Here is an 11,765-nt window from a genome sequence, read left to right on the forward strand (position 1 = left end):
TGGATTGTCTCTGGAGTCTGGAGTGAAGATGCAGCCTGAGTTGGGTCCAAGACACACTGCAGAAATAATCCAGTTTCAGACTGCTTTAACTGCCATGGCTCAGTGCTAGGGAACCCTGGGAAGTGTAGTTTTGTGAGAAAGAGCTCTGGTGCCACAATGAACTACAATTCCCATGCATCTGAGGAAGTACGCTTAAGTCTAAGAACGCTAGACTTAAGAGGGAGTCGGGGGCTGAGAGAGAGAGAGCGCGCTTCCTGAGGGCGGGGGTGGCGACCACTCTCCAGTCCTCTCTCTGATTGGCTGAAAACTGTTAATGTGTGAACACTCCAAAGGGTTGGTTGCTCTGTAGCCAGCCTCGCTCTCAGAGTCAGGGCTGGAGCTGAAATAGGCAAAAGTCACCAAAAATGCACTGAAATAGAGCCAGGCACCAAAATCACACGAAAAGCTCTGAAAAGTCCCCGTTTTCGTGTGAAAGTCACATAGGTTAAAGATGACTTGAAAATACATAGCAACATTTATTTCTGCATTTGCATTTATACATATAAATTTGCATTTGGATATTTAATGCAACTCTTGGTCCTCTTATGTTCTGTCTTTTGGTGATACATCTTTCAATATGTTAAGCTACCACCTGAGAATCTACATTGTCTACAATAATATCCGCACCATATTACTTTCATAAATGCATTTTTATAGACATCCTAATCTTTGCTTTTGGAGCTGTTTTGTTTCTTCTTTCTGGATGATTTTCCGCTTGGTCATTTGTACACTGCAAATAACAGGAATGCTGAAATGCTTGGACTGCTCTATCAAAGGAAGCTACAACAATGAGGCACTGTGAATCCTGGGTGGTATATCTGTTATTCATGAAATCATCTGGAAGTGTTTGGTAAATAGAAAGATTTTGAAGCATGTTCTGAACATTGCTACTGGATGACTTAACAGCTTAGCAAAGAAGCACTCACTAAGAGGCAACCTTTCTACTGAGACACTCATACCATCCCACGATAGTGGAGGTGGACAAAGTAACCATGAAAATACTGTGTATAGTCAACTGTAAATTGACCTCATGTCTAAGTCGAGGTCAGGTTTTTGGGCCAAAATTATGGATTTTGCCATGACCCATGGATAGGTCGAGGGTAAAACTTGGAGGCTCCTTCAGTGTGTGTATGTGTGCGTATGGCAAGAGAGACTCTTATTGAGGCTTTTCTTCATCGTTTCAGCTTTCATTTTAGCTAGATGCGCGTAAACTCTCTCCGCACCGCATGGGGAAATCTGAACGTAGTGACTCATAAATAAGTCGACCTGGGATTTTAGGGTCAATTTTTGGGCATAAATTTTTAGATTTATAGACAAGTATATACGGTAACACTTTCATTAAATATTTCAATAAATGCTTTAATGAAAGCCAGGATGACTCAAGAAAGCACAGGTGATGGGCAGAAACAACTCATATTTTTTCTCTCTCTGAATTGAGTGGCCAAGGAGTGGGCTGTAGGTTTCCTGTGGCTGCTAGTGGATGCTGCTTCTCCAAATTTGAGGGGCTCAATTGTTGTTCCCCCAGTTATTGGCAGTGCCCCCTAAAGTCTCTACATGGATGGTTGAGTGAATACAGAAGCCTTGGGGAGGTATCGCTTTTGGCCAAGACAGGCTCTTTTGGGCAACTGCTGGGGGAACAGGCCTGCCTGGGTCTTTAAAAAGGAATGAAAACTGCCACAAATATGGCAAAAATGATGCCTAGCTTCCCCTTGAGGGGCATAGCTTGGGGGCATTTAGAAGCAAATTTATTTTGCAGATCCCTTCAATGTTGGAAGGCACAAGGATGAAAATGATGCCTCTCCAGGATTTCCCCAGGGGACTGATGCAGCTTCCCAAATTCCTGACAGTTGCCCACCTCAGTGCTTTCCCACCATCCTCAGGAATATGTTAATCCAGAAGTCTTTGGGAATAATAATAATAATAATAATAATAATAATAATAATAATAATAATAAATGTGTATATTTTATTTTTATCCCACCTCTTTCAAAGGGTTGAGGAGGCTTACATAGATAAAATATATAACATAGTAACCATAATATAACAAAATAACATAAAAATAAACCCCTCTATCCCCTCATCCTAAACAAATCCACATAATTATAACAGAAACAATATAATAATAAAATTTAAAGTGGGAAGGAAGCCAAGTCTGTAGTCCTATGTTGTACCTGGTGGAGGCAGTGAGTTGAATTTGCTCTATGCAGAAAATCCCATGGGACTTTGGATCTCTCTCGTTTGCTGCAGGAATTTGCTAGGGTGTTAATTCTGTTGGCCCTCATTTTCTTTGCTGCCTGTATTTACATTTTGTGTTCCTTCAAGTCATTTCTAATTTAAGGTGACCCTAAGGCAGTGGTTCCCAACCTGTGGGTCGGGACCCCTTTGGGGGTTGCCTAAGACCATTAGAAAACACCTACTGGTATTTAATTACAGTTATGAAGTAGCAACGAAAATAATTTAATGGTTTCGGGTCACCACAACATGAGGAACTGTATTAAAGGGTCACGGCATTAGGAAGGTTGGGAACCACTGCCATAAGGCAAACCTATCATGGGATTTTCTTGACAAGATCATTTCAGAGTGGGTTGCCTTTGCCTTCCTCTGAGGCTGAGAGTGTGTGGCTTGCACAGGCTCACTCAGTGGGTTTCCATGTCTGAACAGGGATTAGCATCCTGGTCTCCCAGTGTCATAATCCAACATTCAAACCACTATGCCATACTGGCTCTCACTGAACTTGTATAAGAGTGCATCTACACTGTAGAAATAATGCAGTTTGACACAACTTTAAGTGCTGTAGTTCCATCCTATGGAATCCTGGGATTTGCAGTTTTGCAAGATCTTTAGCCTTCTGTGACAAAAAATGCTGGTTCTTTACAAACCTATAGAATTCCAGTATTCCCTATGGTGGAGTGATGACAGTTAAAGTGGTGTCAAACTGTATTATTTCTACAATCTAGATGCACCCTTAGACTATAATAATTAGAGAAATAGCATAAGTCCCCAGTGACCTCTTTCTAAGGAAACTGATTTTTGGGTAAGTGCTGGAACCCTTGATATTTCTCACCTCTCAAGGATGGAGTGTGTTATGGGTAATCACACTTAGTTGACCTTAACACTTGGGGCTACCTCATATCTTGCTTTTTTCTAAGACAGACCTGCACAGCTTGGCAGCAGGAAGGGGCCAAAATTAAAATAGGTTAACTTCCTTGGGCCACAAATTAAGTATTAATTAGTACATCCTCCTCCTCTGCCTGGCCTTTTCCTCAAGAGAAAGCAGAGCAGCAGAGAAGCATTGCAAGTGTTCACCCATCCTCATCCTCCACCCAGCCTTCTCCTAAGGAGAAAGTGTAGCAGCGGAGGTCACGTATTTGCCCATCGTCCTCCACTGCCGCCCAGCCTCCTCCTCGGGAGAAAGCCAGATGGTGAAGGAGCCGTGCTCAGCAAGCATTTGCCAACCCTCTTTTTCTGTTTCCTGGCCTTCTCCGCAGGAGAAGGCCAAGCATTAGAAGAGCCTTGAAGTCATTCCCCATCCTCACAGGCAACCCAAAATCCTTAGGTGGGCCGCATGTGGCCACCGGGCCATATGTTGTACAGGCCTGGTCTATGGTGACCAACTTTTTAACTACCACCACTCCTGTGCAGTAGCTTGATATGTAATCACCAGCAAGCAAATGTCTACCTGCTTGCTGTTCAGAGAGGTGGCTGCTTCCTTAACAAAATGTTTTGTTTTGTCAGCTGGCAACTCAGTTGTGTTCTCCAATTACAGCTAGTCTTTGCATCAAAGAAAAAAACTATTTCAAAAAGTTTCACTTTGGGACAAGTAGACTGCAAGGCCACACACTTTAAACCTGAAAGTCGTGGAAAATAAATCCTACTGGATTCACTGGGGCGTACTTCTGAGTTCATATACACAAGACCCCATGCTAAAGAATTTCCAAATAAGCTAGGTTTTGTCCTGGGAGGGGGAGTACAGTGACATTCTGTTTTCCTTGGTCTGAAGGCCAATATTACCTTATGGGAATAATTATTTTGTAGTCCAAAGAATTACCATTTTCCACTCTTCTATTCCACTATGAGTGTTTAAGTGAACAGAGCTTGGAAAATGTACTTTTCCTGTGGTTATACAGTCTAGGATATTCTGGAAGTTGTAGCCCAAATAGTAACCCCCCTCCAACCTCTGCATCTGTGAGAAATTGGTAGAACTGCTTGATATTTCTGCACCTGATATTTGTTTTAGCAAAATATTTTCTGTTTGCATTCTTATCTGGCTGCATTTGAATCATGAATTAGCAACTGATACAGGAGATTTTGATCTGGAATAGAAAGCTCAGGTTCTGAATCTTAATCATTAATAAATTGATTTTGAACTTCAGAGCTGAATTTCAAAAGAGCATCTTTAGTTTTACTGTATTCCAGATTAAAGCATAAGTATCATGGCCAGGGGTTTAATTCTTTTTTATTAATTATTAATTATTAATTAATTAATAAATGAGAAGGAGGTTAACTCCCATGATAATATGAAGGCATTGTGATCATTCTATGAGTACTTATGTATGTGCAGAGCCAATAATTTATGCACATGATTGTAACTACAGACAGCATGTCAAGTCATAAAATATATATGTGTGTGTACCTTCATGTTGCCTGTGGACTCATGACAACACCATGTGATTTAATTTCCTTATCATTTATATTGTCTTTGGTTTCTGTGCACTGAACACTAGTAAAACATAATAACTAGGTAGACTAAATCCACCCTTAAAAATAACTAGTAAGGCATGGCCCACCAGTATCATGTTTTTCTCCACAAATTATGGTCGGCCACATAAGTTCACTATGCTTTCTTTTCTACTTAAGCCTTATTTAAGTGTTTGGCTTATTGTGTACATGAACAGATGTGCCAAGAGCAGGCTGTGTTACATCTGTGTGTTGACCGTTGGATGCCCATGGAGACAAGGCTTCCACATATACAGCTATACATGTAGAAGCCTACAGAAAAGACAGACTCCTATATCACAAAGCTCCAGTTTGTAAAGATACCTGAATGTGTACAATTGTAAACATCCACAATCTGATGATGGCATGAGTGTCACATGAGACACGTAACATCATGATCAGCATTGACTATGGTGTGTTCCTGGGTCTGTGCTTGTGAAAATGTGAGTACCAAAACGGGTTTACTCTGAAGCAAATCACCACCAAGCTTTGGTATTTCTGATGGGGAAAATGGTGTTTTGGGTTTTTTTTTTTTAGTATTGTGGGGCTACCAGAAGTTTAGAAAATAAAATTGGGGAGGGGGGATTCTCCATGTTGAATATCTGTGGTGCTTCAGTAATGATTAGAAAGCAATGTCAAAACTTCTAAACAATGAACACTAATGAGATGACAGCTACAAAGCGATTCTCAAGTACAGAAATAAACCAGTCTTGGATGTGTAGTTTTCTGAAATATTTAGCCTTCTCTGTCAGAGAACTCTGGTGCCACAATAAACCACAGACCAGGAGTCCAAAGATGGAGCCATGACAGTTAAAATGGTGTCAAACTGCATTAATTCTGCAGTGCAGATGAGACCCTAACTTCATAAATCATGGAAAGAGCAGAGGATATCCAAACTAGACCATGAGTTAACAAGCCTGCCTGTTTTCTTACAGCTGTGTTATGAGAGCACAAAATTCAGGTGACTCCTCTTGTATAGTTATAAATCACATAAACAAACAAACCAGTTGGTTGAACAATAGGAAAATAATGTATTGCAGCTGACTAGAGGCCAAAGCAGAAGTATTATTAGATGTGAAACACTTGTTCTGTTTGCATTATGAAGTGCTTTTAGAGTTCACTCTCCCTCCTTTTAACTCTCCCATTTTACTTGAAGCTAAATCTAAGTGAATTGAATAAGCACATCCTCTTTCCATAGGTATTTCTACTTGTAATGACCTGCCTTGTACTTTGATGCACAGAACATTTTTTAAACCTAGAGTATTTCTTCATACGTATACTTTTAAAGGGCCTGATGTTTAAAGATTTCCTGCACAGGCATGCCATGTCGATCTGCATCAGAGCCATTCACTTTCAGTAAAATTAACACAAACTGACAGATTCCTGCAGTGGAAAATGAATGGTTCATAATATAACAAGTTATTGTAAACCTGGGAACTATGAAAACTCATGATTTCCACAGAGACATTTATTTTTGGAAACTGCTCACATGGGTCAAAAGCTAGAGCTGGGGATTTTGCATAAAGCTAGGTAATTATTGATTCTTCTTTCTGAAGAAAGAACCAATGAGTAAGAAGATTATCACACTGCCCTTTTCTGTCCTTCCCTCCTGACCTCATTTTGGGATGAAAACTTTAAGGATGGATTATACTGCATGCCCAGGTCGGAGGCATCCCGTGCCCAATCTGGACTTTTCTCACACTTTTTGAAAGAACTGGACTTTTCTGTTCTTGCAAAGTATGGGAGAAGTCTGGATTGGGTATGGGATGCCAAAATTGGGTACACGGTGCCTCCAATCTAGGTATAGAAGGGTGCAATAAAATCCGTTCTTTAAAGTTTTTATCCCGCACCAAGATTGGGAGGGAAGGATGGAAATGGGTAGCGTGATACTCTCCTAGGTCTATGGCGATTAATTTAATTGCCTCGTCTCTGAGATCAGATTACAACTGAAAGTGCTAGAAAGGGAAGGTGACTCAGAAAACCATACCCTCCAAAATGTCACAGATCAAAATCAGGGCACTTGTGGCCAAGCAATGTAAGAGTATGATCATGATGGGAAATGTTGGTGCTGTATACAGGCCGGCGCAAAGCGCCAGCCTGCACACGTACTAGGGTTGCCTCGAGCATCCTTTCCAGATGCCCCACAACCCTAGTACGTTGTAATGGCGGCACCCTTTCTACATGGGCTCCGCCACTACGACGTCACGGCCACGGCACCTCCAAATGGGGCGGCGCGGACGTGACGTCTTGATGCTGCTGAAGGGCGCCTGTGGCATCCCTTCAGTGGTGCCGGAAGGAGCTCCGAAATGGAGCTCCTTCCTTCGTTTGTGTCGCTGGCACAGCCTTTACACAGCTGTGCCAGCAACACAAAAGAGAAAGGGGCCGAGTGGCCCCTTTCTCTTTTCCTCCGCTGCTGTCAGGGTGTCCTTGGGGCATGAAGCCCTTTTTCTGCTTTCCCGCGGCTTAGAAAAGTGGTGGATCAGGGCCTCGGGGCTGCCGCTGTGGCAGCTGAGGCCCTGATCCATCGGGGAAAGGGGCGGTCTATACACCGCCCCTATTAATGGGGGAAAATTCACAGGCTAGGAGAGGCTACAGCAGTTGTCTACTGGGAAGGGTGAGATGTACCTCCTTTTCTCCTCTCTTCCCTGCAGAGTTAACTGAGTGCAAACTACTTTTGCACTTTGAGTTTGTAGAAATTGTGGTAAGCTGAGCACAAAGAGAGGGAATGTGAGCATTAGAGAGAAACTGGAACATTTTAAAAGCAGCTGAAAAGCCAGGCCTGTCCCTGCCAAATTAGAAGAGTTGGAAGGGAATACCCCATAGCCCAGTGATGGCGAACCTATGGCACGCGTGCCAGAGGTGGCACTCAAAGCCCTCTCTGTGGGCACACATGCTGTCACCCTAGCACAGAGTTTGCCAGAGTTTCCTACTAGAAAGCCAGAGGGACACGGCACTTTGCAATAAATAAGTGGGGTCTGGGTTGCAGTTTGGGCACTCGATCTGTAAAAGGTTCACCATCACTGCCATAGCCTCTTCTGGGCTCTAGCCTAGTGCACTGCAGGAAAGAAAATGCAGTTTGACACTGCTTTAACTGTCATGGTTCCATCCTATGGAATACTGGAATTTGTAGTTGTTGTGGCACCACAGCTCTCTGATAGAGGCTAAATATCTCACAAAACTACAAATATTTTTGCAGTGGAGATGAAGACCCAGAGGCCATCATCTCCATTTGTCTAGCTTCAGGTGCTGAAGGAAAGTCTCTGAAGAAAATCTTAGGGCTGGTATAGATGGCCCTAAAGGGGCAGCTTGACACCGTTCCCTTTGAGTGCCAGATTGGGGTCACAGCAACTGCACACTGCAGCCCCAATCTGGCATTTTTCCAGCTCAGAAAGAAGTGGCAAAATGCTGCTCCTTTTGGAGGTGGAAAACGGTGTCCTTGCTGCCAATGAGGCTTTTTGGCATTTTGGCAGCACAGCGCATGTAAATGCTGCACTGCTGAAACGCCATAAAGCCACCACACATGCAGTCAGCTTTGCGGCTTACCAGTGGCGTGAGGCAGCGTGAGAGCATGTGGTGTCTAAACACCGTACTCACACACTGCCCCCAACCCGAGGCTTACTGCTGGTCTGTTTTACCCCTTAGTATGTGAGTAAGTACTAAGATTTTGCATTTATCAAGTGTGTAAACCATCATCGTGCCTCAGTTTTTATATGGAGCCTACAAGATGTTCCCTAATTTTAAAACATCTTTAAAAGTTTTACTCTTAGATCTATTTTGGGCCTGCCTAAGAGGCTATTGGAGCTGTGCTTAATTGGGAGTTACAACTCTTTGAGCAGCTCAAAGCATCTGCAATTCATTTTAAACTTCAATAAAACTCACTAAGAATAAGTCTTTAGTCTCCATGGTACTGGAGGATACCTATGAGTTTACTTGGTGGAGGAAAATGCATGTTACAGAGATGGGAGTGTCCCTATATTTGATAGTCCTGATGAGAAATCTGTCCTTAAACAAAAGTAAACAAAAATAATGACCATGGAGGGTCAACATAAATTCACCCCAGACAATGAGGAAATGGAAATAGTTGAAGATTTCCTATACCTTGGATTATACATTGATTTAAAAAAAGGAGACTGCAGTCAAGAAATCAGAAGAAGAAGACTAGAAATGGGAAGGGTACTGATGGAAGAACTAGACAAGATTCTAAAAAGTAAATAGATACAACTGTGGGATAAAGTTAGAATTGTCCAAGCCATTGTATTCCCTGTCACCATGTACGAATGTGAATGCTGGAAGCCAAGATGGTTAAATTGAGGTACTTTGGCCACATCATGAGAAGGTCGGATTCACTAGAAAATATGACAATGCTAGCTAAGGCAGAAGGCAGTAGAAAGAGAGGAAAATCAGTAGTTAAGAAGACCCTGAGGTTATACTTTAGATCTTTCAGAATGCATCTACACTGTAGAAATAATGCAGTTTGACACAACTTTAACTGCCATGGCTGCCTGCAGAATCTTGTGATTTGTAGTTCTGTGACTCTTTGGTAGAAAAGGCTATAGACCCGAAGGACTACAAATCCCAGGATTCCATAGGATGGAGCTACAACACTTAAAGTGGTGTCAAGCTGCATTATTTCTACAATGTACAAGATGCAGATTTACTTGATGAAGCCTGGTTGCCTTTCTCTCCAGAGCCTCAGGGCCCAGTCCAACTTATTTTTGATCATGAGTTGCCCTATTTGAGTTTTCTCTGGGTTCTATGGTAATTTCTCAAAACCAGGACGATGAGCACTCTGAGCTGCTGCTGAACCCTTGGAACAGAAGGAAGGAAAGGAATAGAAACATAAGTGTTGGTCACCCAAATTTCTATAAGCAGTACACAACAGTGCAAATTACTGCCTTACTTAATTTCCTTTTACCTATGTTGTCAGGTCAAGAGAAGATAATAATTTGGAAAAAATGGCAAACTATGTTTATCCTCAAACCAGAAAGGAAGGCATAAAACAATCCTTCCAAGTGCTTTGATTTCTTGCCAGACAATGGTTTGGTATTATGTCCAAAGCAGCTCTTTGTCTTTAAAAACCAAGTGACAGCTGGTGACAGATGAAATCACACTTCCTTGTAAATAGGTTTGGCTCTTGTGCAGTGAGACACTGCCCATAAAAGAATGTTGATCATTCTGTTCAAACAAGGTGCAGAAAAGAAGATGGAAAGGATTGGCGGAGTACTTTCTAACGTGCTTTCAAAATATTTGTCAGCTCAGGATGTCTGTGGCTCTTTGCAGGAGTACTGAGAAAAGCCAGGATCTTGCTTGTCTACTATTCACTCTTCCCAGGGTTGTGCAGTGGTGTCAAGGGAAGGCAGACAAAACCTGTCAGCTATGAACAGCTGTTTTACCAAATGTTTGCTGGTCTGCTTTCACACCAGCTGTTTCCACAGCTTTTTTTCTTCACAGCACTGCCATCTAAACTAGCATAAACTAGAATAGGTTACACCAGTGTAGCACTCAAACAGGATTTGTAGCAATCTAGATCTAGTTCTAGCATCCCCTTTTTACTGTTGACATCACTGCCGCTCTGCATACAGGACTGGACTTGACTGATGATATGCTTTAACATGATGATGGTAATGGGATAACAGTGTTCACTGTACAATAGGGCAGCAAGCTAGATTCTCTGATACATAGAGTAAGTTGTGTGGCATATACAGCCCTGTCTTCCAACATCTCAGTTGCCTACCCTACTGTATCTGTTCCATGGGTGAGAACTGAGTTAGAAATTTGCTAACTAAGAAGGGAAACAAGTTTATTTTTCAAGTGATTGATTGACTTAAAATAGAACTAAAGCGTTTGACCAGAATCAAGTGATTAATAATGGTATAAATATATGAGGCACAGTGCTAAAAAACCAACAAGTTTAACATTAGCCAGCTGATTATTTGCCCCAAATCTACTTGTCTTAAATTTTTGCAGTACCACCTCTTGCTTTTTGTTAGCCTCCTAAGGTTGGAGAATTGCAAAGTTTAGGTTACTAGATGCAGATAATTTACTCAAGAGCATTTCCAACAGGATGAATTAGATTAAATGGCTTTTGAATTTTTCAATCTCAGTAAATGATCCTCTACCTCCAAATTTATTTTTTAAAATAGAATCATATTGGATGTGAGGGCGATCTGGCTGCGACATCTGTCACCCCATTGATTGCCAGGGTTGATTCGGCTGATCTGTCTGGCTAGGCGAGTGTCCCCTCCCTCCCTCACCGCTCCATGTGCATCCCTCCCGAAGCTGCGCACTCAATGGCAGAGGACGACCATCCCAGATAGAAGGCATGTACTGTTCTTCGGTCAAGGGTATACGATAGCTGCGCTCCCCTGCTAGAACCTCCAAACAAGCTCAAAATATAATCGTATTACAGAGCCCAGATTTTTTTAAACGGCTATAATGTCTGGAGGATGTGAAATAAAGACCAAAAAGAAAACAAACCTTAAGATATCAAGGATATACCTGTCTAAAGCTTTGGATTAACATTGCAGGCCATTTTCCAGAAATACTGAAATGGGTACTTCTAAGTGGTCTCTGTGGATGTTTTAATTAATTAATTAATTAATTGTCCAGATAGTCATACTCATTGGATGCAGAAGACTAGATGTGAGAAATGAAAATGGCCAGATTAATTAATTAATTAATTAATTAATCTGGCCTCTTTCATCAGGGACGTAGCCAGGATTTTAGGAAGGGGGGGGGTCCAGACTAAGTGCCACCATTATAATGGGGCTTGGGTGTGGCAGGGCAGCAGCACACATCATTCATTTTTCTAATGGAAGGGGGGTCCAGCTATGTCCCTGAACAATGTAATGCTTATGTCAGAGTTATTATTATACAGCGCACCCGCGCATACGCGGGCGCGCCATACGCAGCCTTGAGTATATGCGCTCAAGCCGCAGGGCATGCACGGGGCGGAAGGGGCAGCGCGTCCCATTCAATTGAATGGGCGTGCACGCCTGTTGCGCCCCACGC

This window comes from Sceloporus undulatus, chromosome 4, assembly GCF_019175285.1.
Source record: "Sceloporus undulatus isolate JIND9_A2432 ecotype Alabama chromosome 4, SceUnd_v1.1, whole genome shotgun sequence".
NCBI lineage: Eukaryota > Metazoa > Chordata > Lepidosauria > Squamata > Phrynosomatidae > Sceloporus > Sceloporus undulatus.